This window comes from Poecile atricapillus, chromosome 1, assembly GCF_030490865.1.
Source record: "Poecile atricapillus isolate bPoeAtr1 chromosome 1, bPoeAtr1.hap1, whole genome shotgun sequence".
Taxonomy (NCBI): domain Eukaryota; kingdom Metazoa; phylum Chordata; class Aves; order Passeriformes; family Paridae; genus Poecile; species Poecile atricapillus.
The window spans coordinates 19,770,266-19,797,256 of NC_081249.1; the positions used below are offsets into that span (position 1 = coordinate 19,770,266).

The following is a 26,991-nucleotide window of genomic DNA, read 5'->3' on the forward strand; positions in this document are numbered from 1 at the left end:
TTGATTGTACGCAAAAGATTAAAGGGTTCAAGAAGCCACTGGAGGGAGCAGGGTGATGGACACATATTGCTGCTCACCTACAGCATGCCCATCATAACCACCCTCAGCTAAGTCTGCTGAAGGCTTTAGTGGTTTGTGGTGGCCAAACAAAGCCTACATAAAGGGAAAAGTTTCTCAAAAGGATTGAACATGAGAACTCACAGGAGACGCCCAAAATAAGGTAAGCACAGATCCCCTTGCAGCAATCTAAAAAGACTGTGCCATTTACTTTATTTGCAGGATTTCAAATCACATAAAGTTGTAACAACAATGATTTTTCTGACTGTAGAGACAGCTTCTCTTGTTTTAGATGTTGCATTTCAGATGCTCTCCCTTCTTTTTCAGCTTTGAAGCTGCAAGAGGTCAGAGCTTAACACTTCTAATGTCTAATATGAAGATATGGCAGGTGAATTTTTCTGTGGAGTTATTTCTGTGCCCCACAGCCTTTAGGGCTAAGGATGCTGGGATGGCCTGGAGAGCTCCCCTGATGAAATGTCATCACCTTTTCCCAGAGGACTCTGTGCTTTCTCTTTTTTCTTTTTTTGTGGTGTACTGTGTTTTTCCACAAAATTGAATACTTAGAAAAGCAGGTAGAACCAGTGATTCTACCAGGAGGTAGAACGAGTTCCTGTGATAAAATAATAATTGAAATTGTGTTTAAACCACAAGAGTCTTTAATGTTTGAATCCTTAGTGTGATTCTTTTTTCTCTCTCACTTCAGTGTAGAGTGCAGTACACCATGTATTTGTGCTCTGAACAGATATGCAGAAGAAGGAAAGCAAAATCAGTTGTTGCCAAGTGATTTGGTAATTGAGCAATATGACTGCACGACTCAGCCTGAGTCCTGTATGTGCTGAGGGGTCTTCCTGTCTCATTTTTCTCTGCAGCATCATATAGCATCAAATTATTAGTTGTTAATTTCAGGTGGTAGATAGGTAACTGGGAGCACCAAAAGCTTGGATTGCTGAAGATGACAGGGTACCCAGGACATCACTGTGCATTCTCTTTAACATAAAGGACCTTCTTTGTGCCCAAGAGATGTGGAAAAGGCTTTATGAAATGGGTCTTAGGGCCTTTGCATATCATTGCAGTTTCATAGAGAATTACAGCAAAATTACAGCTGAGGGAGATGTGTGAACAAGAAGAAGAGAGAGGATGAGCATATGTGACAGTGTGGCCCTAGGGATCAAAATCTGCATGAAATAGTTTAGAAGGCATGCATTAACCTTCATTGGGCTGATGTGCAGTAGCAGCTACTTCTGTGCTTTGTTTTTTCCTGGTGTGAAATACTGATGTTGGAAAATATGTTGCAGGCAGGGGTTTTAATGGTTGAGTCTCCCTGTAAATAAGCATGTGTATTTATGAAATAAGGCACTCTGGGCAATATCTTCCAATTTCAGCATTGAAGTGATAAATGCAAACTAATAATAACCCGTGAAAATAAAAGATGCAAAAATTAATGCCTAATAGTGAGCATTTTATTTCTGTGCTGGGCTTCACTTTCCACAAGTCCTACCTGAGTCAGATTTTCTGGGTTACTTCAGATTTTTTGAGTGTCTTCATGAAAATGTTTATCACCAACTATGAAAACATAGTTTTCATGGACCAGTCTGCTTTTTTTAAATTTTAGTTTGTTTTTTATAAGGGCATTTTATAAAATGAAAATCAAAGGTTTGGATTATAGAAGTGGTTTTCTTGGAACTTGGAGGAGTACAGTGTTTTGCAGTCATTGTCTTTTATTGCCGGAGTTGTTTAACAAAAAGGGAGGACTGAATAGGTGACACCTCTGGAAATGTGAGGTAAAGAAAGTAAAAATTCTTTTGGAGACTGGTAAACCTACACTATATATTCCTGTAATTAAAAGGAACAAGCTACAGGGACTCATAAAAGTGCCATCTGAAAATGGTTTAAAACTTTAAAAAGGGCTGCTCGACACAGATAGAAGCATGAGACCCCACCAGACCAGTGCTCCCAGGGCAGTCCCAGTGAGCCTATTTATAAATACACCATTTCAAAACCTCCTCAGCTGGTTTTAAGTAATGCTCCTGGTGAGAAAAAACATTAATGTGATAAACAAAAACTTTCTGAAACTGTCTCCGGCTTAACCTCTGTGACTAATGCTTCGTGATATCTGCCCACATCCTTGAATTGCTTAATTTAAAATCCTCTCATAAGAAGGTTCCTTTGATTTCGTTCTAAATTCTTTGCCTGTTTTTCTCATTTGAAATTAGAGGAATGTGGTGGTTTTGGTGTTAACCTTCCTACATAAATATATTATATGGTCAGTACCAAGGGTTTCTCTGAAGCAATGGGAAGGTGTAGTAATCTGATATTTCATAGGTAATCTGACCTTGATGGTAACCCCAGTGAACTTCAGAAGCTTGTGAGTTGAATCATGAGTCACATATGTTAGCAAATTCTCAGTTGTATGAAGCTGTTTTCCTGGCCAGAGTTTAAGGATTTGGGATTTGGGTTAAGGTTTTTGTTGTCATTCCCCAGCCCACCCCCTGCAACCTCATCTCACCACCAACACTGCAATCCACTGGTATTCTGAGTAGGGAAATGTTTTTTTCAGTTGTAGGTAAGAGCACCTTAAGACTCAGTTCTCTTTCACTGAGAAAGTCCAAGTGTATACCTTAAATTTTTCTTGAAGAATTTGAACATATTTCTCTACACATTCAAGGATGTCTACATGCACACACACTTTTCTAGAAATAATTTCAGTAGTCTGTTTGTTGCGTTGTCTGTTTAATGCTAACTTTTGCATTCTAAATACTTAGATTTAGTCTAGAAACTTGTACTTACATCTACAAAGATTAGTCTTTTTGTGTCCTTCATTCCTGCTTTTGGCAGAGCCCGTGCTGCCCTGATTACTGTAATGTTCAAAGATGTTTTAGCATTTATAGGTTTATTCTCTCCTTTCTTATCCTCAGCAGTGTAAAGACAACTAGAATATGCAGAGAATTCCAGTGAAAGAGATGAGACACCTCGTGCCCCAGGCACAAGCAGTTTTCAGGCTGCAGTTCATATTTCCAGTGTTTAAGACATGACTGAGTCACGTCACCTCACAGGTTTTCCATGTGACCCCCTTGCTGCATAGCTGACAGGTAACTCCTGTTCCAGAAGGCTGCCTGCTTCACAGAAGGCCTTCTTCCAAGGGGCTGGGAGCTGGCATGGGTAGCCAGGAAACTGGAAAAAAAGAGAAAAGTGAGAATTCCCTACAAAAATATTCTCAGGAATTTTGACTTCAAAAACTAATCTTATTAAATTAAGTTTCATGAGATAGTGCAGACTGCTGGTAAACTTTTATGACTAGAAAAATGAAATAACAATATTTTAGTCTGACTTGAACTTTTAGACAACTTTGGCTCCATTGATCTTAGCTGAAATACCTGATTTGAAGTCAGAAAAATATTGCTTGGTTGTCTCTTCAGTGGCAGTTGGCTTCTTGGGGTTTTTAAAGAATATCTGACCTAATTTTTTTATCTCTGTATGACCAAAACTGTGTAGTGTCACTCCAGAGAACATTGAAATATCAAACGTTTTCTGAGAACAAGAAATATGAGGAATTAAAAATTATGCAGAAATTCTCCAGTTTTTTGTGTTAATGCCTCATCCCAGCTGAGATTTTGAAAAGATGTTAAAACACCATTTTCTTCTCTTTTGGAAAGTTTGGAAACACAGAGTCAATCCCTCTATAATTCTTCCTGGACATGACATAGTCTTGACAGTGCTTAGGGCTTCTCACTTCTGGCACACTCATGCGTGGCATATGATATGTCTAACCTGTTGTATGCAGGCTGAAGAAAAACTGTTTTAGAACAGAGCGGCTTAATTGTGAGTGTTACATGGTTTTTTTTGCTAAACCTGTGGTTTAGGGGCTTTTGTTTCAAAAGGAAGGATTTGCATGGTTTGATGATCTCAGCTAACACGCAGATAATGGGGATTTGAGTAGATGCCTGCTTGTTTCAAGTGACAATTTAACATTTTAGGCTTTAACTTGTTTTAGTGAAATTGTGGCCAGATGACTCTCCCCCAAACCTGTGTGATCAAATGTTTGGATATATCTCCTGGAATAGGAGAAAAATATTGATTTTGACAGATACTGTTTGATGTTTGACTGACAAAGGCACATATGTTATAACTTCTGCTACTTGCCTGCATCTTTATGTGCTTGAGTCACTTCATGACTGACTTTTGCAATTGGTCACTAAGTAAGCTGTTGATACAAAATGAAATGGAATAAAGTTAATCTCTTTTTTTTCTATGCAAATAGAGGTTACAGATACATAAGGCAATTCTTGTCTTCTTACTTTATCATTCTTTTCTTCATGGAGGCTTCTTAGGACTGGAATATTAAAAAAAAAAAAAAAAAAAAGGTAACAATTTAACTATTATCTACTACTCCTAAGAGTAATGAAGTATAATTATCACTGAAGTAGCAACTAATTGTAAAATCTTAGGATATCAAATGGAGAAACAGTGGTAAACTAATTATGATTTCCATATAATTCAGCATTTATATATAAATAAATAGAGAACAGATGTTTTAGGAACTCTGAACCCTTATAGCATCCTTCTTGATTAGTCTTTTTAGCTTACTATACTTCCATAGAATTTTGGAATAGACTATCAGAATCTTCTGATCACTAATTTATTACACATGACTGTGCACCAACTTGTTCAGCCTAGCAGATCAAGTATCTGCCTCACAGCAGATGTAGTAAAATGAAATCCAGAAGATATTATTCTTTTGATTAAAAAGCCTTAATCAAAAAGTCTAGCCAGTGTAGTCCTTAAGGCAAGTGCAGATGGATAGTTGTTCAACCACCTTTCTGTCTGTTTGATCTGAGGATTACATAGGTTGCATAAGTGATGGAGAAAGAAGCTGTCCTGAAGATATCTTCCCTTCTCTCTTGCCTGCAGCTGGTGCAGTCCCAAGTGAGATCAGAGCACTTTGAGTGATTCTGTAAAGGGTGAATGGTCTGCTAAGGGTTGCTCTACCAAGAGGACTGAAGGATGTCCTGATCTTTCTCACCTCTGCCTGTTTTGCTGGTGCCTTGCCAAAAGGCTGTCTTGAAAGGCAGTGAATTCCCCAGTGATCCACCTTAAGGACGCCTTTGTGCACTGTGGCTTTCAGCGTGTATGTGTACATGTAAGGATGTCTGACACTGCTGGTCCTAGTTTTAAAATTCTGTTAGAAAATGTGTGTGCATTTAGATGTCATGACTCAGACATTCTGCCAGCATGGTCAGTTTGTCTTCATTGCATTCACTGCAGCAACGCTTATAAAAGCAGCTAAGTACTGCTTTGTGAGATCCAGCTCTGCACAGTCTTACATTCACAAATGTTAACTATATCAATTGAAATAATTGCATGACAACATTCACATCTTGAGAGCAGTTTTTAATATTTGGAGTATTTCAGAATTTTTCTTTTTTCTTTTTTTTTTTTTTTTAATACTGTCTTCTCATAAATTTGTCTTCATCTTACAACCTCATATTTTGTGCCAGTTCTTCTGGTGGTTATTTTTACATGCCAGTGTTGCCTTAAGTATTCTAGTGTTATATGGGGTTAATAAAAAGTGTTTTGTATTCTGGACATCCGGCTCTTCCTGCAGGTGCCAATTTAAAACTGCCAAGGGAGGGACTATAAAAACTATTAAAAATTAATTTCAATGCCGATAGTTTGGGTGTGAATATTACATTTTTTCTCAAAGTGCAGCAGTCCAGCTGCTTGTCTCATTTTGAAAAATATGTCTATATTTGTTGTCTATATTGCAAATTAATGACAATATATTTGTGATTGACTACATACCTGAAGATGCTAATTTTCAAACTAGGGTTGTTTCTTTCTAACCTATATGCTGGGTCATATTTTTCTCTGCTGCAACTCTTTCAGTCCTAACATATAATCAGATCCTGGGGTCTGGTCTGTCTTTGTTTGGCACAGCTCAGTAAAGAAATAGAGTGGTTCTCTGTCTTTAGCGTATATTAAATTCTCTGGGCCCAGGAGGATTTCCATGGCAGCTGGAATTCAACTAATGAGAGAAAGTCCTTTTTGCCACTTCCTGTTCTGTGCTCCCCCTGCAGCTGATGCAGACTTATCTTGGTCCGGATTAAGTAAAAGTCTGTATTGCACCAAAAAACTCCAGCAACTGAGTGATCCCACATTAGGCTGTTTTTCATTTGACCCAAGTTCAAAATAATTCCTGTGTAGTAATTCATTAGAAACAATGAAAGTAGATAAGGAAGATCTAATTAAAAAATCAGTGAGCAAAAGTTTCAAATTCTGAAAGAGTGCTAAATTTTTGATATCAAGATTTTTGTCTTTGCCTTGTCACAACTTAAAACTTTCAAAACTGCACATGACATTGATAAGCACAGAACTGAGCCTTGTCTCACTAAATTTTGATGAACATATTAAGAAATACTTGATGTGCTAGAAAGAGAACTCAACACCTAGTTTACTATGTTTATGTAAAAAAATATGTGATATTTTTACATAATGTAGAATTTGTAACGTGTTTTCTGGGGTTTTCTGCACATTTATAGGAACTCTCAAAGCTTTTTTGGCTTCATAAACTGTCTCACAACACATTCTAATATTACATCTTTGTCTTAAGTAGCAATAGGAGGCAGAATTTTTAGTGAGAACCCAACGCCCTGAGTTCTCACAAGTGACTGCTGACTACTTTTGCCAAGTCAAGAGCAGAACAGCACGAGCCACACTGAAGATCTTCCTGAACTATGCTGCCAATAATGGAAGCCCAGCTAAAGTTTTCCTGCCTTGATTTTGCTTTAGTGAAGGGGGCAACATAATGCTCGAAACATGAGGCTAGATGGAGGGCTTGTGTGTCTGCCCTTTGTGTCTGGGAGGTGCTTGGTGTGTGATAAGGACTGTGGCAGGAATACACAGTGAGCAGCAAGGTCAGAGCTGCTTTGGTATTTCTGTGTCTGCTGGTGTCACTCATAACTCCAAAGGGTTTGATAAGAGGAATATGTGACCAATACTGCTGATAACCAGTGTTCACATAACATAAAACTGCCAATGGTTTGGTGTGCTTGTAGCCATTTTACTTTTAACTTAGATTAATTCAATAAGAATTCTTTAAAACTATTGTGGTCCCTACCATGACTTTGGTCTGGCTTATACAGGTCTTTGCGCCCAGTGATGTCTGAACTGGCACCAGCTCCTCTGCCTGCTCTTACCTCCACTGTTTCCACTGTACAGACTGTAAAAGTTTCCTCTGTCAGGGAGAGAATCTCCTTTCACTTCCCCAAACACCATATGACTTTCTCATGCACACACATACACTTGGTTATAGATGGGAAATCAGATTTTCAGAGGAAGGTGTAAAAGCAGCACCTGTCTCCTTTCATCCCAGATGGCAATTCCTTTTCCTCACTCTAGCTGCTCCTCTGTGTCTTCAGCTGCTGACTACCCTCAAACCTACTTCAGACACACATCCTCTTTTTCTCTTGTGCCACTCAGAATACTCAAGAAAGTGAAGTGCAGGACCCAGTTTTCTGAATCCACTGCGTGTGATAATACCACTGCACCCCCTGCAGCTGGTGCAGACTTATCTTCATCTGAACTACAAAAACTGTATTACACCAAAAAACTCCAGCAACTGAGTGTGGATTGATCACAAAGTACATTCCTCAAAGGTGGAAAGTGAATGGCATAACTAGGATAGGGGGTGTCTGTGACAGTGGATTTTAAACAAAATAGCCTACACCCCACCCTGAACACAGGTCAGTGATTTTAATGGTTTCAATTTTTTTGCTAATACTAGAAACCAGTTTCATCCTATACAATCAATTCATTTTTGATGCCATATTCTGCTGGGTTTTTAGTAAAATGCAGTACCCATCCAATCCTGTAAGTTGTGCATGTTGTTTGTGAAAAGGTGTCTGCATTTCCAGAAAAGTTGCATAATTGTTTTAACCCTATAATGTTTGAGTTCTTACAGAAATTTTGCTTTGTTCCCATGTGAAACTCTGAAGCTGCCCTAAGAATCCCCTTCTTAAAGCCCTAAAATCAAATATAAGGGGTTTGTGTGAACCCTTTATAATCCTTACTAATTCAGTAAGTTTTCAACTTTTTACTACATCTTCTTCAGCAGGGTAGTTTATCTCTAACGTTCTAATTTGAAAAAGTACATCTGTGTTTCCTTTGAATGCATCCTGGAGAGGATTCACTCAGATTTAAAGTAGTAAAAGGCCTTCACATACCACATAGCCATTTTGAGTGACACGTGTCCCCTGAGGTGTGCTTGTGGAACAGAGGACAAGCATTCCTGTTAAGTGCCCTTAAGGCACCTCACTCTGCATTGCAGCTGCTTCCAGCTCTTGTGCAAGTGGGCAGTGTTAGACCATCACTGGGGCATCACTCGTTTGTCTCCACATTGCCTAGAGAGGATGGCTGGTCTTACCCCCATGCAACACGTTACATTGATCCCTGGAGATGGTTGGTGTTGTACATTAAAGCATATCATTGGATCCTTCCTCCTGGGGACACAGACTAGGCAAGAGTAAAGTTGGACCCAAACAAAGTGCAGTAGTGGTTTCAATCAAGTTTTCCCTCCATCAATGCCATGCTTCTGATCTAGACAATGCCAATATTATGCAAGCTCCTTTATTTGTTGCAATTGTGAGAAAAATCATTAATATATTTAAATGGGAAAACAAATAAATACGTATGTCAGATCTTTTCTTTTTTTTTCCTGTGACATACCCACTGCTGGAACTTAGCATAAGTTAAAAGGAAATATATATTTTTGGAAGCTTTTAATTAAAATCCTGGAAACATATGATTGTAACTTTTTTTTCTGTAACTCAATTCAGTAAGACTACTTGTACTGCTAAGGGTTAGTGACTAATTTTTTCATTGGTAGATAAAGCCATTGCAGAAGCAAATTCATGATATTGGGATTTTACTTCAGGCATCAGATTTGCCTGATTGTTCCCTAAGATCAAAAGACAGATTTCCATTAAGAGTGGAACAGAATGACTAACAGGCTTCTGAACTGATATTAAGTTAGAAGCCTTCTCCACTTTGGAGAAGATTGGCTGGTATCAATTTGCAGGCTTGCACTTCTCTGTTTTTTTTCTTTTTTTTTTTTTTTTTTTTCAACTCAAGAAATTTTGAACTAGATTTTCTTCAAAGTCCCAACCCAAACAATTCTATAATTCTATGAAAGGTGTAACTCAAACAGCAATGGCACTTCATTTTTTGAAGTTTTTTGATTTTGCCTTTTCTTTGTTTATTTTAATGAAAGCCACCGAGGGGCAGCAGATAGCAGGCGATCTCGTTAAAAAACAAAACAAAACACTCCTTTTTTTTTTTTTTCTTTGAAGTTGCATTTTGAGTCCAGTGTTATCCTGCATGAAAAACCCAGCTTCAGGAATGAGGAAACAGCCCTCTATAAAGAAGGGAAAGCAGACAATGAACTGAGGCTAGGCATGATTAAACGTTTGCCACTGAAACAAATAAAACTTTGCAACAAAACATTTCCAAAGCCTACGGATCCACACATACATTTTTATTCCTTCCAAGAGACAGGCGCTCGCCCTTAATGTAACTGGTAAACGGTGTTTTACTTCCTGCTTGTGTCATTATGTAATTTTCCTTTTAATGTGACATGAGGAAATCGGTGCTTCTGGAGACGGGATGTTGCCGCTTTGCCGGGCGGCTGCCGAGCGTTCCTGCATCGCTCTGATGCTGCAGAAATTCGAACCGGGCATTTGCATATCCTTGCTGAAGTCCTGGGAGTCTGTTAAGCTTCGAGCAGACCCAGAGCAGTTACATGAGAATGGGAATAATCTCTTACACCGCAAATTGACTTCCCTCTTTGTAGCCCTAGACACTGTTTCCAGCTGCTTTCAGTCTTTTAAATCCTTGAAAGCTTTCCTAATCCTCGTGTAGGCAGCAGCCTTTATGTGCTCTGCCGCCCTCCCCTTCCTGCTGATTGGCGAGGCTATTCCATGGCCCGGCTCGGCCAACTGCTCCATCCTGGGCTGTGGTTTGAAATCAGAGCCAGGCAGGACAGCTGCCGGGACGCTGCCGACTTCCCATAGGCTGCCCAAAGAAGGTTGGGAAACTTGACATTGTCTTAGGGCTCCCCCCAGCAAAGAATAAAAAGGGAGGGGGAAATAATAGACAGGGAAGAGGAGGGAGGGAAACTTGCTTACGGTGGGAAACTTGATGGATTTCTGCCCTGCCGACAGCAGCGCGGAGTGAGCAGCCCTGGCCGGCTGGATGGATGATGGGAATCTCACCATGAGGCAGGTAAGGAGCCACTGCCCGCCGGCTCCCGCTACCACCGCTCCCAAACCCTGCCCATCTCCGCTTTTTCCCCCCATCCTCTTTATTTTCTTCTTATAATTGTAAGTTTCCGGGTGTGGGGGAAAATAATAAATTCTTTTTCCCCTCTCCCTGGTTCTCCCGGTAGGCAGGGATGCCATAGAAGCCGTGGTAAGGTTTGGATTTGTGGGGAGCATGGAAGCGGGTTGCGAGCTATGTAAATCAATTCCAGTTTGCCATGGTTTAAGCGCATTGTGCAGGCTGTCTCGCAGCCCTGTTTGTGACATGCGAAAGGAAAGAACTTGCTGTGTTATAAGCCTAAATATGCCAATAATTCAGCCCAAGGATAATTTATTAAACAGCTCTGCATGAGTTCCTTGCCTGCCAGTGCTTTAATCTTCTGATTGTTTTAAAACGTAGTAGTTTCAAGCTGTCTTGCAGCTTCACAAAAGTACTTTAAGAAAGGTTTTCTAGGGATTTTTTTAAAGATTATTCAAATGAGGGTTGTTTAAAGACTTCTCTTCACCTGAGGAGACAAAATGAGCTTTTATTTTCATTCTCACTGTTAGAAGGCACAGTGACAAAACGTTTTTGATTCTTGTTTTTCATAGTTTTACAGCAACAATGTACACTTAGGAGAGCCTTGTGGGATGAATAACTGCCTGTATCTTAAGACTGAATCAAAGATCTGTCCCAGTTTAAAAAGCCAGTCCACTTCCTGAACTTGCTCACAATATGTTATTTTCTGGGTAGATAAAAGGTAAATATGAGGAAATGAGAAGTTTTCTAGGTTTTCTGTGTGGATGTCATTCATTCAGTTCTCAAGGGAACTTTTATAGTACGTGTCCAGGAAATGCATGTGTGAGGATTTTGCACCTGTAGTGCAAATGGAACTTTTGTTTTACACTCGCTTTCTGAAACCGTGGTGGGAAATCCCAGCTTCCTTGCCAGTGTTCTCTAAGTTGCAGGAGGTTAAGAAAGAGAAAATATAGGTGATAGGAAGAGGAAAGGTATTTCTTGCTCCTACTAGCAAAATCACATTTTATAGCCCTTTCAAGAGAGGGAAATTCTTGTCCTTGCAAAGCACAATGAAGGGCATTTGATATACTCGGGTTGGTCAGCTGGATGCACGTAGTCATCAGAAATCATTATCACCACAAGAGGGTACTTTGGCACAGGGGGTTACCAACAAGGAGTGCGAAAGAAGCAGAAATGTTACAGAACGGCAGTAATAAAGTGTAAAATGCTGTGAAACGTGCACTTTACTCTCCTAAAATATTTTTCCCTAAAGAATAGGCTTCAGGGACGATGAAGATTCGTAAGTGGTGGGTTAAAAGAGCAAGGCAAGTAAGTCTAATAGAGAACGGGGGCGGAAGGGGAATGGTAAGGCACACACGTACCCTTCAGAAGAGGAGGAGGGATGGGGGAAACATTCCATCCTAAAGAGAGGTGCAGGCACAGGCGGGCTGGTTCTTGCCGGGCCCGTCCCGTCGCGGGGTGCGCGCCCCCGGCCCGCGGTGCGCGCTCCCGGGGCAGCGCCTGTTCAAACACCTGGCCCCGAGCGCGGCTCCGCTCTCCAGGGAACAGCTCGGCACCATTTCTCGGGGTTCGCTTGGTTTGCTCTGCACAAATATCTTCAGTTTGGCAGGGGAGGTCTGTGGGCACCGCTAGGGCCCGAGGGACAAAATCCAGGGAGATGGATGGTGGTGCTGAGCTACTGTGTGGGTCAGCCCCTGTCAGCAGAATTCCTGCTTTAGTGGGAAATGAAGGTTGTGATGGGCTATGAGGCAAGCGTGTAAAACGTTTAGGAAATCCATTACCGCAGACACTTAAAAGCAGGTAAGTCGTGTGCAGCTGGAGCCCTCATTCCTGCTTTTAGTTGGAGATTGTTAAGGGAAAGAGTTATGTGCAGAGGGTGACTTTTGCATGGCCCTCCTATTCAGAGCAACAGAGAGGTCTGTTTTACCTACTCTTCCACCTTATAATCATCTCTCCCTACCTGTCCTGCTGCTTTCTCTGCCCTTCCCTGGTGCTCCCTTCCTCATTACAGCAGCTGGGAGGAAGTGGATTAACTCCTACCTTTTCTCAGGCTTTGGGAGTGAGTGTTCCCACTTTGAGAGGCTCTTGGTGCTATGGCTCCATTTGGTGCTGCAGGGCTAACCATCAAGTACACAGGCATATGGCAATGTACTGCAGGTGTTGGAATGAAACCATGTGCTATGCTGATGACTGATCTGACCCAAGGGCAACCCACAGCTACTGAACAATAGCACACAGAAAGACAGATGTGCTAATTTTCCCAATGGAAGTAGAGGAATTACTATAGAAATGTAATATGTGACATACTGATAAGATTCAACCTACTTTACTACTGTGCCAGTCCAATAGTCTCCAGCAGGTCGCAGGGGTTGGTGTCAATACTGAGATGAGATTTGTAAATGAGACAGTATAAAGAAACACTCACTTTTAGGTGATCATTGCAAACCTCAGCAGGAGTTGTCTTTTCGCTGTCTCGTAGAATAATCTCAGAAATAAGTCCACCAACCAAAACTGGAACATTTCTATCCTATCTGGGAAATTATGCTGATCACAGTGTACCAGTAAATGTTTAAGCATCCACAGGAAATATACCCATTGGTGTGTGCTGTAGGACTAGTGTTAGGAAGCAGAAGTACAATTTTCAAAGATATCTTATATAGCTGGAAAAAAAAATAAAATGTAACAGACAAAAAAAAAGCAAACAAAAAGCAAACCTTTGCAAGTAACACTTCTATTTTGCTTTGCAGAATTCAGTTTGTTATATATAAAGTAAGGAAATTTGCAAGTGATGGAAACTCCTGAAGGGGTCCTCAGCCCTCATGAAGGTGGAGTTTTTGTGGCTGGACACAGTTATGTTGCTGGATTCCCTGAGTTTGCTGCAGAACTGGAGAGGGCACTGTGGGCTCTGTTTTGTTTCCTAAGCCTACTTCACAGAAAATCAAATGTTTGATGAATTTTAATACTTCATTTTCATTCCCTTTCAACCACAACATATCCCTGAAGTGCAGCTCGCAGGAGTGTCATTGACAAAAAATGCAGCTCCTTATTTTGGCCTCTTCCTATTGAAGTACCATTGACTTTGATTGAGGCAGTCTTGAGCCCTTTGTCAGATAAAGAGGTTCAACCAAACAACTGTTAACTGACAGGCTACCTAAAACTGAAAATCTGTGTACCTAAGCCACATAAAACCATTATAATTACTTATCATGTCTGCAGTCATATGGCTTTTAGTGTGTATATAATCACCAAGTGAATAAAGGCTGTATACAATTTCAGAGCAAAATATATGCAAAATTCAAAATCACCCCCTTTCCTTTCAGCTCTTTAAGTTCTTAGCATGTGTTTCTTATTTCCTATTTTCTTTTGCATACCTTTTAAAATTCTTAATGCGTTCCTCTGTAGAAAAGCTGTATTCTTACCCTGAAGTTCTGTAATCCTTTGCCTGGCATTAGGAAATTATCTTATAGAGTTCATCCTGGGATGTTTTGTTGTTTGTTTGGCCTTTGAGGGAAGAAAGAGCATCCTGAAGAATGCTGCCTTTTTGTGTGTGTGTGTACCATGCAGAATAAAGAAAACAAGTGTACAGAGTCTGCAGGCTGGGAGTGTATCAGTTAATTAGTGGCTGGACATTGCTCGGTAGGAAGCCTGGCGAGGATTTTTTGTGCGTGTGCGTATTTGTGTTGTCTGCTCCCTTTGATCACTTGTGTGGTAAATAGACATGCAGTGTAGCTATAGCAACATGTGCTGTAGGGTGGTGGGAACAGAGGGGATGGGATCCCCTGACAAAGGGTAGTTTGTTAGAGTGGTTGGTTCTGATTAGAAAAAGGTGGCACCAATCAGGTCATTTAAAAACATCAGTTTGGCAAAACGCAAATGAATGTTATCAGTTTCAAAGTAATGCTTGTTTCTGTAGCTCTGCAAGAGTAGATCATGTGGAGGATTGGTGGGGAAGGAGAGGGATAATAAAGTGCAGAGCATAACCCATTTACACTTTTGAATGTAAAAATAGTCACGCTGGATGTGTTTTTTCTCATGGTGCTGCACTGCCTATGCAGTTTGCAAAAGAAACGTTTACGGGAGCCAAATTTCCACAGATGATGATACAAATAGTTATGTTTTTAAAATATGGCTTCGGGAGGTACTGATGATAAAGTGATGTGAAGTAAGTACTGTGTCTGATCCATTGCCTTTCCCTGATTTGTAAGAATTCCGTGTACAATTCGCGATCCCAAGATCCCGTTCCTATTTCAGCAGCCTACCTGTAGAGGTCAGGCTTGAAGCTCTCAAAATCTTCCCATGATAGAATTTCAACCTAAAGCTATAAATATACACATCCACAGCCACTTTCCTCATTAACTTTATGTGGAATACTTTTAAAATAATGTTGTTTTTTTCAGAGTCAGGTTATTAAGTAACACCCCACGTTCTGCATTGATGGAAGCCTGAAATACATCAAAATTCAGGTTCATTTCACATCTCGAACAGAACCCAACCTAAAGCTTTTCTTAGCGCCTGAATTATTTAGATGTGTATCACTGTCTCCATGATCCCCACTAGGCCTCCTACCTTTGATGAGGTCTGTCTCCAGCTCCCTCCCTCCAGCCTGCCCAGCCCTCTGCTGCGCTGGCTGCTGGCTTCCCACTGCTGCCTGGTCTCAGGGCTTCCCCACTGGCAAGGGACAGGGAAGCAGGCAGTGCCACAGAGGGTTTCAACAGCTTCTGAGCACTGCAAAAAGTTGTCAGACCTCAGAGTCCCTCCACAGAGTAGCACGAGAGGTAAGGGGTCTGCTGGAGCCTGGGGTCAAGGAAAATGAAATGCCGGGAACAAGGAGCTCGCAGTGGTAAATGCTCAGGGAATCTGATGAAGCTCAAAAAACGCTTCAGCATTTGGAGAAGCAGTTTGATTTTTCTGTGGGTGAGGACTGAGCTGAGAGAAAGGAGCAGACCAGTATTCACATACAGCCGTGTTGATTGCCTTTTGGATGTGCGCTGGAGTTAGTTTGAACTGAATTTCAGACTTTGTAGGGTATTTTATTCTTTAGTCTGTTTTTGGTTTAAAGTCTTTATTACAGTCGTGCATCTTAGAGTTTGTAATGCTTTAGCAAGCTGTAAGGAATTACTGTATATCCCTGAGATCCCTGGCTTGCAGTGCAGAATCCAGCCTGTCTGAAAGCTGGGGAAAGCGCTAAAGGTTAGGAAGCTGATACTGATCTCTCTTCTAAACAGTAAAAATAGTTCTTAATTCTTTAAAGTTCTTTCCCATTTGCTGTTATGTCATGGTTTTTTATCATTAGTATTTATATCTTCCCGGGGGATGTGGGAGGAAAAAAAATAGGCAAAGAGGAAATGTTTGTTTGGCTCAAAAAGTTTTATCAACTTTGTTGATGGAATAAGTGTTGAGATAACTGGGTGCAAGAACAATTTTAAGATACTAAAACAAATAAAAGAAAATCCAGGCTTTTAGTCCTGTGAAAGGAATAAAAGGACAGTAAATGAGGAGATCCATGGGGCTGATAGGATTTTTTTATTGCAATATGGTAGTCTTTAAGGAAAATATTTATGGAGGAACATTTTATGGCCCCAGAAAGGAGGTGGTGACACGCTGACAGTTGCTCCACATTTTGGGGCAGAAAGGCCAACATATTTGTCATGCTTTTGGTGGCAACAACATCTTCCCATCACTCTTCACTCAGGCTGCCTTGTGCTGCCCGTGCACCTGTGGGCTCCAGTGTCTGAGCAGGTGCTCACGACAAACAGCACTGACTTGTCCCTTTGGGTCTGCAGGTATTTAATTACTGAACAACTGCAGCAGGAGCTTAGAGAGACCCCTCCTCCCCTCACACACACCAGAGTGGTAGGGAGGACTCATTTGTGGTTCTGGCAAGATGTTACACTATGTAGACTCAGGAGAAGTGAGAGCTTGCTTAGATGAGATCCTCTCTCCCCCCCCACACCACCTCTAGGATATGCCTTTATTTTTTTAACCTTTATTTGAGGCATTAGCTGAGATTGATTTAGCTGAGATTGATTATGTTTTTGCTCAAAAAATTGAGAAAATAAAGTATTGAGAAATTAATATTTTGTGGCAAAATTGTTCTCCAAAAAGTGCTTTTTTGTTTTTGTTTTTGTTTTTTTTTTGTATAGTTATCCCATATGGAAACATGATCCCTTTTGGTTTTTATTTTGTTTTGGTTTGGGGCTTTGGTTTTTTGTAAGGAGTAGGATTATTTTTTTGTTGTTGTTGATTTTTGTTGGGTTTTTTTTCTTTCTAATTTGGCTTGTTTTATGTATTGGTTTGGGGATTTTTCTTCCTGAGGGGTAATTGAAGACATGAAAAAAAAAAAAAGAAAACAAAAGGAAAAGAGAAACACTACACCTTTTGATACACTTATATTTAGAATTAGAGTTGCCAAATCTAGCCACTCCATCATAAAAACAGCGAGCATCCCAGTTTCAAGGAAATCTGCATCACCAACAAACTTCAAAAGTCTTAGCAGGGGTTTTGTTTTTATCGTTGAATTAGACTGGTTTTCCCTCCTCAATATTATGCCCTTATTGCAAAATCTGTATGTATTTTACATGGAAGGTGTACACTCTATTGATAACTTCTCCTTTGTAGACCACCAAGGTCTGCCTCTGTCTCCTGTCTCTGCTTTTTCCCTCCTTTGTAAGCAGCTCCAGCTCCTTGGGCAGTGAGGTCTCAAACCCTCAGCCTGGTCTCTGATTCCACCTCAGCTCTCTCTGCATGCAGGGATACAGACTGATCTCTCTCCTACTACTTTTTTCTGGTTTTGTTGGAATCACAAGAGGCTGTAGGCAGAAGTCTAAGCAACTCTGTAAATTATCTCACTGAAAAATGCATGTTGTAAATCTGATGTGCAGAGGAACAACAAGAACAGGGGAAGGGAAGGCTGCCCTGAGCAAGGAAAAAGACTGTTCCTTTCAGGGGAGTGCATGTGGATAAAGCTCTTCAGCAGGGACGTGTTGTCAAGCACAAACCAGGTTTGTCCACGTGATTCTCGAGAGGTGGTGTGCTCTTTACTTATTCCTTGTATCAAATGCCATCGATACTAGCATGCATTTCCTCACTGAGAGATGTCAGCTATGTGGACCTTGTTTTGAGCAACTCAGGAAGCCTAGGTTTTGACCATACACGTCAAAATTTGCCCTATCCCACCAGCACCTATTGAAACAGGTAAATGGTTAATGATTAAATTTCTAACTGGAAAATGTCAGAATTATAGTTTAGGGAGAGACTTCAAACTGGGATTTAAGCAGTTCAAAAGTGCATTGTATTGTTTTGGTCTAATTAACACAACATGGTGATAAGACATTAAAGCAGAGTGACAACACTATACATTGATAACAGGGGACATTAATGCCTGGAGACACAGTCTACATTGTAAAAATCTGTAAAAAAAGGGCTTATTATGTTAGATAGGTCAATGTGATTTGACCTAGTTTTGCTTTGCTGCTTGGAAATTATGTCAGTATTTGTTATGTCATCTCCTTGGATGAGCAATTTAACATCCTTTTTGCATTGCAGTGTTGTCCTAATATTTTATATATTTGCTTGCTCTCTAAAAGGATCCTTTAGGCTAATTCTAGAGATCTGGGAAAAAGCTGATACAAAACAAAAACCTCCTGAAACCAGCTTCCCTTTCCCTATATGTCCTCTCTGCAACAAAAAGGAATAAATTTAGCCACAGCAAAAATATAGCTACAAATTCTGAAAAGCATCTTGTTCCCTTTGTATTTAAAACTCAATAAAGTTCATGAATTTAAAATAACTGTGCTAACTCATATAGCTATGTACACCTTTTCCAGAGAGGTTTTTAGTTGCTAAACCCCAGCATTTTTAACTTTACCTAGATGCTTATGTAAAATAGAGTGGCTTAAAGGAACCACACCATATACTTCTCTGAAAGGTAAGGCCTCATACGAAGTCATCAGTATGAGGGAAAAATGGGGTGTTTTTTTTTAGTCTTCATCAAAATCACAAGCCCTTTCCTTCATATTTATGTTTATGTTGGTTTTCCTCTGCTGCCATCTGGACTTGTAAGGTATTTGCCAGGGCTCAAATTGTGGTTCATCAATTGTTGGTGAACAACCAGGGGAAATAGATGTTATTGTTCTTTGCTCTAATGGAAAAAAATTTCTGTTACTGTGTTTTGGTAAGTGTTAGCAAAGGAAAGCTCTGTCTCTTCCTTAGCTTTACCTATCTTCTCATAGCTATGCCTTACTGTGTTTAAGAAATGTAGGGTATGGCAAAATTTCTCCTTTTGCTTCTTAATATTTCTTGGTCCAAAATGGACAGCTCTGAGGCCTGATTTTGCTTCTGCTGAAGTCAGTGTTATTGGGGAGGTTAGGTGGACCCCCTGTTCAAAATAGTCTTTTGTTGTAGTCATTCAGATACATTTTTAGTGACAAATGCTGAACAGATTAGGTGGTAGTGTGAGAGCAAAATCAGGCTTGCTTTAACATTTTTTTTATTACAATTTTTATTTTAATTCCTATTTTCTTGAATAGTAAGAAATTTATTCTTGAGTTTCAGCATGAGCTTATTCCTTGCAGTGTATAAATATTTTAATGAGCTAAGTAAGATCTGTACAAGTTCTTCACCATTTCTGCACAAATACACCTAATCTTCAAAAGGTCCTTCTTACTCAGAATTTTCAGCTCAAGTAAAATTAAAAATTGTAATAGCTATCTGAATTCTTTGAGCATACTTCAGATGCAAATGCTCTTGCATCCCTTGTTAACCAGCTTAATTGGAACAAAAGCTCAATATGAATGTGTGTTCAGAGGTGCCTCTTCTTTGCTATAACATTCGCTCTTGATCCCTAATTAAGCCTTGTTACTGAAGGTTAAAAAATCCTCCCACAATTTAACTCTCCTTGAATGTCTTGACTGCAAAAGAAACTGTCAGGGGAGAAGTCTCCGACTGCCTCCCATGTGCCTCCTCCTTTTAAACAGAACTGAAGTTCTGTTTAAAAATAAACTGCTTATGAAGGATTAGCAATTGCTGGAAATAAATATCACATATTCCCAGAGTAGTAAAAGCCTCATGCATGAGGAAGATGATGATTGCGGGCTGACAGGACAATTCACATAGCTAGAAAAACTGTGCAGGGATCCATGAAAAGTTCTCACTGTACTCTGGAGATTATCTGGACCAACTTTCTCTTCAGCACATGTTGCCACAGCAATTTCCTCAAACAATATTGAGAATTTCCAGTGCATGAGAGTCCACTGCATTCCTGTGCAGCCTCTTCCAATCTTCTTTTTTTTTTTTTCCCTTCAATCCAGACAGAATTTTTTTTGCAGTGCTTCATGCCCATTGTCTCTTGCTCTGCCAGCAGGCATCCTTGTTTAGAGAGTAGTGCTGTTTCCTCTGTAACTAACTTTGTAGCTAGTCAAGGAGTGTGGTTAGATCTCCTTTGAACCTTCTGCTCTCCAGTCAGAGTAGACCTGTTTCCTTCAACCTTTCCTCATATGTCAACTGCAACAGCACCCTAATAATCCCAGTGGCCTCTGCTGGGCCCTTCTCAAGTTCTCCAGCTGAGGGACCACAAGTGATCACAGTATTCCAGGTGTGGCCTTGTAAGCAGAGTGAAAAAGCCGTATTTTTTGGCTACTCCTCCTGGTGCAGCCCAGGAGGCTGGTGGCCACCTGCCCTGTTAGGACACACTGCTGGCTCCCAGTCAGCTCACTGCCCACAGCTTCCTTTCAGCAGAGCTGCTGCTCCAGCCCATCCGTCCCTAGCTTGTGCTGCTGCCTGGGATTACTTCTTTCCAAGTACAGAACATTATTTTTATCTTTGTTTAAGCTCACATTATGGCTTAGTTGATATAGTCACTTCACAGCCTCCAAGAGGGACTTCGTGGCCAGCATAACAAAACAAAAACAAACCCCCAAATTTTCCCTGTTTAAGTTCATCTTATTGCATGATTGCTCACAGTGGGCTTTAGTTATTTCTTAAGCATCATCTGTCTTTCTGGACCAGAAATCCTGGGATATTAGATCATGGATTTGGTCTAATTTGTCTATTTCCATGATGTTTTCTATTGTTTCCATGAATTTATACCTCTAGATACTGTAGAAGAGTTAGCTTTAGGAAGACAGATTGTGTCATTTTGGTCTTGAAAATCTGGAAACTGTTACTGGAGAAAACAGGTTTATGGAGAAATGCACTTTATTTCCCCATTTGTCTTGAGCTGCTGATGTATGTATGTACCAAAAGAGACTAATGACCAATGGTGCTGATTTTTTGCCTAAAGTTCCCTTGAGTTTTCAGACTAATCCCACAACACTTTCTTAGTCCAATGACTTTTTTTTTTTTTTCTTTTAGCTCTTTGTATTGTCTTGCTGCACCCCTCCTTGACACTGCTCTAGATTTTCTTTTACTGCCTCCTCACTTCTGTTCTCAGTTTGGCCTCCTGCTCCTACCCCAGATACATGAACAAAACCATACCTCTCAAAACTGTAAGGTAAATGCAGGGGAAAGAGAGGGGAAATGCTGTCTCAATCCTCACCTTTTTTCAAATGTACATTTAACCTCATCAGGGAAGCCGTATCAGTGTGAAGCTGGAAGCTTGATCATGACAAAGAAGAGGAAAGCTGATTTTTCTTCTCTCTTCCTGTCCTTCTAACACTGAACTGGATTTGCAAAATTTTCTTGAAAAATCCTGAGATAGAAAATCTATTTTAGCCTTTCTGAACATCTTTTGGCAGATATTTGTGCCATTGGTTGGTGCTGTGCTAAGGAACATCCAAGTGTGTTTGCTTTTTTGAGGTTCTTGGGGTAAAGGAAGGCAAAGAGAAAATAGAGAAAGGGGGAAGGTCTGGCTGCTTGTGTTATTCCTACATAATAGCAGGGGAAGCAGGTCTACTTTTCTCAAGAGCAGCACATTTTAAAGTATCAGGATGCATTCCTGAGACTAGACTAGGTTACTTAGAAAATAAAGTACAGGAGAGAGGGACAGAGAGAGGCACAGAGGGAAAACAACTGTGTGGGAGAGGAGAGCGGGAAGAACCTTGCAGAGAAGGAAAAGATTAACCATCTCTCTTCTTCAAACTGCATTAGGAAAGTAGACGAAGCAGTCTTTATCCAGGAATTGAGAATGAAGCTTGTTTGAAAATCTTGAGGAAGAAAATAGGATTTTTCAGTGCTACAAAGTCAGAACTTGACTTGGTAAGTGCAGATGAAAGAGAAAGGAATAGTACAGAAACTTCCAGAACTTGGGGTCAAAGAGAAGAAGGTAGAAGACAGAAGGTAAAGAGGATAAAGAAGACCTCTGAAGGCTTACAAAGCCTGTTAAACACTTACAACCTCCATTGAAACCATCTGGCCTTTCTCTTCTTGAAAGAACTATTCCCAATGGTACTTGTTCTTCATATTTGCATTGCAGTCTAAAAGTGTAATGGGATGATTAATGGAGTTTTGTTTTATAAATCCTCTGGAAAACTATTTTCCTAGTGTTTTTCTTTGCAGTGTCTTTTAAAACTCATGAGAGTATTCTGGGTGTTGAGTATTTTAATGTGTGTAAAAAGCAGCTAAAATATAAGGCTTGGTTTTCTGATCAAACTTCAAGGCTTCTGACCTTTTCAGTCTTGAGGTCATGATATCTTGTGTGCAAATAAATGGCCTCTACCAGATGGTGAAACTTTGCCCATGAGGGCTAGAGGTGGTATATGCAATTCTTAAAAAAGTCAAATATACCAATAATTTTAGGCATCTTAATTTCTGAAATTTGTTAGTTGGACTTCTGGGGCAGCATCAGATTCTGAGAATAATTTTTTTTACCATAAGATGCTGTTAAAAAAGTGCTTTGTTGCAATTAAAAGGACCTAAGTCCTGATGAGCTTGTAGATCTTCCACTGTGTGAATAAAGACTCACCCTGCAGAAGTGACAATACCAAAACTTTCCCCCCACAATTTCATGATTGCAGTTCCATGGGAAAAGCTAGTTTTTGTGATGAAGACATTTGATGTTGTTATCTTAGTAAAAGGTACTATGAAAGGTGTGTAACTGAAATGGTGTCTTGATATGGAGAGATGTACAATGCTGTATTTCAAGCCAGGCATAATGCCAGCCATTATAGCGGAAAGGTCAATTACAATTAATTTTCCTTGCATTGGACTGTTTCATTTGAAAGTTCTGTGCAAAGACATCCATAGGAGATTTAAAAGATATGTTAATGTGCTATGCTATGCAGATCTACACTAAGCAGTATTGGGATGGCATATGCACCGCAGGAAATGGAACAAGCGTGGGGATTTGTTCATATTTACAATAGACATTTATTTACTTAACATGTTCTTTCTTGTGTAGGGTGAAAAGGTTACATATGTCTTCAGGTGATAATGGACAAATTATTTAATTAACAGGGGTGATTTTACTCAAAATCAGATGGTCAAGAATCTTTGCCCAGTGTGTGGGAAAGAATGATAGTCAGAGTGATTAACACCCAGAGGAAATTTCTGAGTTTATTTTGGCTGGTCTATAGTTGATAATTCCCTTGGCTAAAGGAATGCCCAGCTCCATGTCAGTCACCATTTCCAGAGCTTAACTTTAAATAGCAGTTATTGCTCACACATGTTGGAGGTGTCAACTCTTGTTTCAGAAACAGGATGCAAACTGGCACATAGGTAAACTATAGTATTTGGGGGTTTTGTTTCTACTTTATTGTAGTTGAAAGACTCCAGTTTTTAAAAATAGGAAATATGGGGAAGTTCTTGGTATGGGCACAAGGAACATCCAGTCTCCAAATCTTAATTATACAAGTAATGAAATGAGTCATAGTATCTTAGAAAATATTTAAGGGAGATGGTATAGAAGATCAAAAGCCATAAAAGCCTCCAGAATAGCTCAGAATGACAGAGATAAATTGCTAATGTTCTTGTACTAGCAGAAAATTATTTGGGGGAAATTGCAAATGATAATAGGAAGTAGACAATGCTCATACTAAGAAAGGCTGCTCCATAAAACAATCTAAATCCCCAAATCTGACCTGGGAAATTTCTGTCCAGACTCTAGATGTATTATCAGCTTAACCCTGAGCATGTAAAATGCATTGACCATGTTTTCCAAAGATTTAAAGCATTTTATTTCAGTGGATGAAATAATTCACAGATGTTATACCATGCCAAAACTTGGCTGTGGTTTAAAGCATCATTTCAAAGGTTTGGTACAAGGTTGTGTTTTTAATATTTTGCAGATTTATCTTTATCTTTTAAATGCAAATGTGCTGGGGCAGGAATCCTGGACTTGGGTCAGTCTGTGGTCTGTTACATTTCCATATGTCCACACTGCAACTGAGGAGTTTATTATTTAGCTTGTTTGAGTGGTGACCTCCAGTTCTCCCAGTCTAACAACACAGGCAGTTCGACTTTCATGTCAGCCACTATATGTCCTTTGTACACCTCAGGGGGAGGACACAGTCTGAATTAATTTATGCTGCTAGTTTTCTGATATCTGTTTATACTTCCCTTCAGAGTGCCCAGAAGTTCAGCAAAGACTTTTCAGCTGCAGTTGAGAGGAAAGCATCAGGGAGCAGCTCAGATACAGAAAGCACAGCAATTGCCCCAACAAAACTTAGGAACAAACACAGGAACTTCAGTCTGAAAACTGATGTGAAAATTTAAATACATGAGTTGAACATGAGTTTATTTACCTTACTTAACCAGATTTTAGATTTCTGGATTTAAATCTGTGGCTTATTACTTTTATCAAAAAAGGAGGAGATATATAAGGGGGGACCTGCAGAATCCTGTCTTGAACAAAAATGCCTTGCATAACTAATCTTTATCATCTGTCCAATCTATCTTCAAATGATGGATGGATTGACATAAAGAGCTGAAGCCTCCTTGTGCTATGTCAGATATTCACTTAACTAAGGAAGAAAAGTGGTGGGAAGGCTTTAAATAGACTGTGATAAAAGGTATTTTGTAACATTGGTTTGATCTAGGCAGAACAATACAGAAAAATGAAAATAGTATTGAGCATTTGCAGTTCTCTGAAAAATCAGGGTAAGTGAAGGGTTACTGTATTAGTGTCAACAAGGTAAGTACAGCATGAAGAAACAGGGTATTGAGAAAAGGCATCTTCAGTAGGTACTTTAAAGAAAATAAGAAAACCTCATACCAGCCTTAAGTCCAAATCTTAATTTTCTGTGTTCTCCCCTCATCCTTATTTAAAAAGACTAAAATGGAAGCGTTTAGGTTTTTTAAGATGGGAATGGTATTTACGAAATGAGACAGCAAAATCTGCTATAAAAGACATACCCTTTAAAACCAACTTCAACAGAAAATCCAAATGTGATACTCCATAGATCTAAAATAAGCTGTTCATAGACATTTGCATATAATTAAACATTGGCAAGAAATTCAGTGACCCATTTAATATACATGAGGGCAGGGATACCATCCAGAGGGAGCTTGGCAGGCTTGAGGAGTAGACCAATGTGAACTTAATCAAGTCAGGGCAATGCCTAGTATCAATACAAACTGAGGGATGAATGGATTGAGAGCAAGGCTGAGGAGAAGTACCTTGGGATACTGGTGGATGAGGAGCTGTACATGAACTGACAATATGTCTTTGCAGCCCAGTGGGCCAACTGCTTCCTGGGCTGCATCAAAAACAGGTCCATGGAGGTGATTTTGCCCCTCTGCTCTGGTGAGACCCCACCTGGAGCACTGCATCCAGCTCTGGAGTTCTCAAAACAGGAAAAACCTGCACCTGTTGAAGCAGGTCTGGAGGAGGGTCAAAAAAATGATCAGAGGACTGGAGCACCTCTGCTGTGAGGACAGACTGAAAGAATTGAGATTCTTCAGCCTGGAAAAAAAAGGCTCAGAGAAGACTTTTTATTGTGGCCTTTCAGTAATTAAAGGGGGCCTACAAGACACCTGAAGAGTGTGTGGTGATGGGACAAGGGGCAGCAGTTGTAAGAGGGTGCATTTAGATTGGCTGTAAGGAAGAAATATTTTATGATAAGGGTGGTGAGATACTCAGGCTGTCCAGAGAAGTTCTGGATGTTCCATCGTTGGAAGGGCTCAAGGTCAGGCTGGAGGGGGCTTTGAGCAATGTCATCTATTGATGTTGGTGCCCATAGCAGGAGTGTTGGAGCATACAATCTTTGGGTTGGGTTGAAAAGACTTTTATTCTATGATTCCATTCTATTTTTCTTTTTTGTTTATTTAGGTCGTGTTTTAAGCAATATTATGATATTCCCTTTTTAAATAAGGCATTCTAAACTTGATTAAACCATGCATTCCAAGAAGTGTACTGATTTAACTGGAAATTCTCTGGATATACTGTACCTTTGTGATGGGAGTCTGTGATGGGATATCTATGTCTTAGCCCACTTGCTACTAGCTTCTTTTGTAGTCCATGGATATAAGTACTTCAGGAATAAGATCTTTCTTTGCACTAAAACCATACAAAATTACATAAGATAGTTTTGTAGGATAAAGTAAGTACTAAGATAAAATGATTCCTCAAAATGCCTGTTGAGTAGGAAAGGATCCCAGTATTACAAGTATCTTGTCATCTCTAAGCTTCTGTATTTGGGACACCTCTACTTCATCAGAACAGAAATTTAATATTATTTAGAGGAGGCTTTGTTTTCCCTGACATTTATTATAGCCCATTCAAAGATGGCTGTATAAGACATTAAGCAAAATCTTGCTTTATGTCGTTTTTCTGATCTAAAGTCAGGTGAGATGAATTTCAGCCTTTATAGCGAGTGTGACCAGCTAAGGTTAGCAGACTGGTACTGCAGTCTCCTGGCAGCCAGGGATGATTTCTTCACCAGAATTCACACTACAGCTTATTTTAAGTGCTCAGTGGTACTTTGAGTGAGCCGAGTGAGGGCACAAACTGACAATTTAATTTCAAAAATGTTGACTTCAGAAGCATTTTTTGCATCCAGAATGTAATTATGGCTAAGACCTGTATTACACGCTGGAAGAATCCTAATGGGAGCTTTACCTGTAGAAGGAAATGTTGCCTACTTCATACCACACATTTTTATATTTGTAAACCAGGATTGCAGTCATTAATATTTCCTGTCTTTTCCCACTCATTCCCCTTCTTTCACGTTTTCCTGTATATTCTATTTCTTAAACTCCACATTTCCTGCTTTCCAATCTCGCCCACATTAAAATTTTTGGTCAGATTTTCCTGAAGGTGAGAAGCTTTTGGCATATTCAGTGCCTGTATCCACATTAACAAGTCATGCTGGACCAATTAACAGCAGATCAGGAGACTGAAATGATTGATGCAGAGAACCCAATACCCAGATTGTACACGTTTTTTACCCATACTGTTCTCCTTGTAGTCAGGGCCCAAAGACTTCATTAGCAGCAGAAGGTCATTATTAAGTGCTCATCTAGAGCTCATCATCTGTGCTATTACGTCTGAGAGCATGAGACTTCATGCACTTCAGCGTTAGTCAGAGATGTGACTCCAGCCTGATTAATGGAGAGGATTGGGAGGCTGCTTAAAAATGTTCCCATGACCTGAACTAAAGCACTACTGGGAAGACATACAGCAAGCACAGCTTCTGCTTTGCAAGGGCACAGATATCCTTGAATTAGCATTTG

General features: G+C 40.0%; 1 protein-coding gene across 4 annotated transcripts in view; it reads left to right on the forward strand.

Moving 5' to 3' along the window:
* Positions 1-26,991, forward strand: part of MID1 (midline 1) — a 237,620-nt gene that overhangs the window by 87,247 nt on the left and 123,382 nt on the right. Inside the window, exons 1-2 of one of the 4 annotated variants that reach the window (XM_058829064.1) lie at positions 10,100-10,135; positions 10,272-10,332. The exons of 1 other annotated variant lie outside the window; for it this stretch is intronic. The gene's annotated coding sequence lies outside the window, so the exon portion shown is untranslated. Of the gene's footprint in view, positions 1-10,099; positions 10,136-10,220; positions 10,333-15,039; positions 15,162-26,991 lie in introns of those variants that run through there. 2 more of the 4 variants (XM_058829061.1, XM_058829065.1) reach the window with 2 other exon arrangements.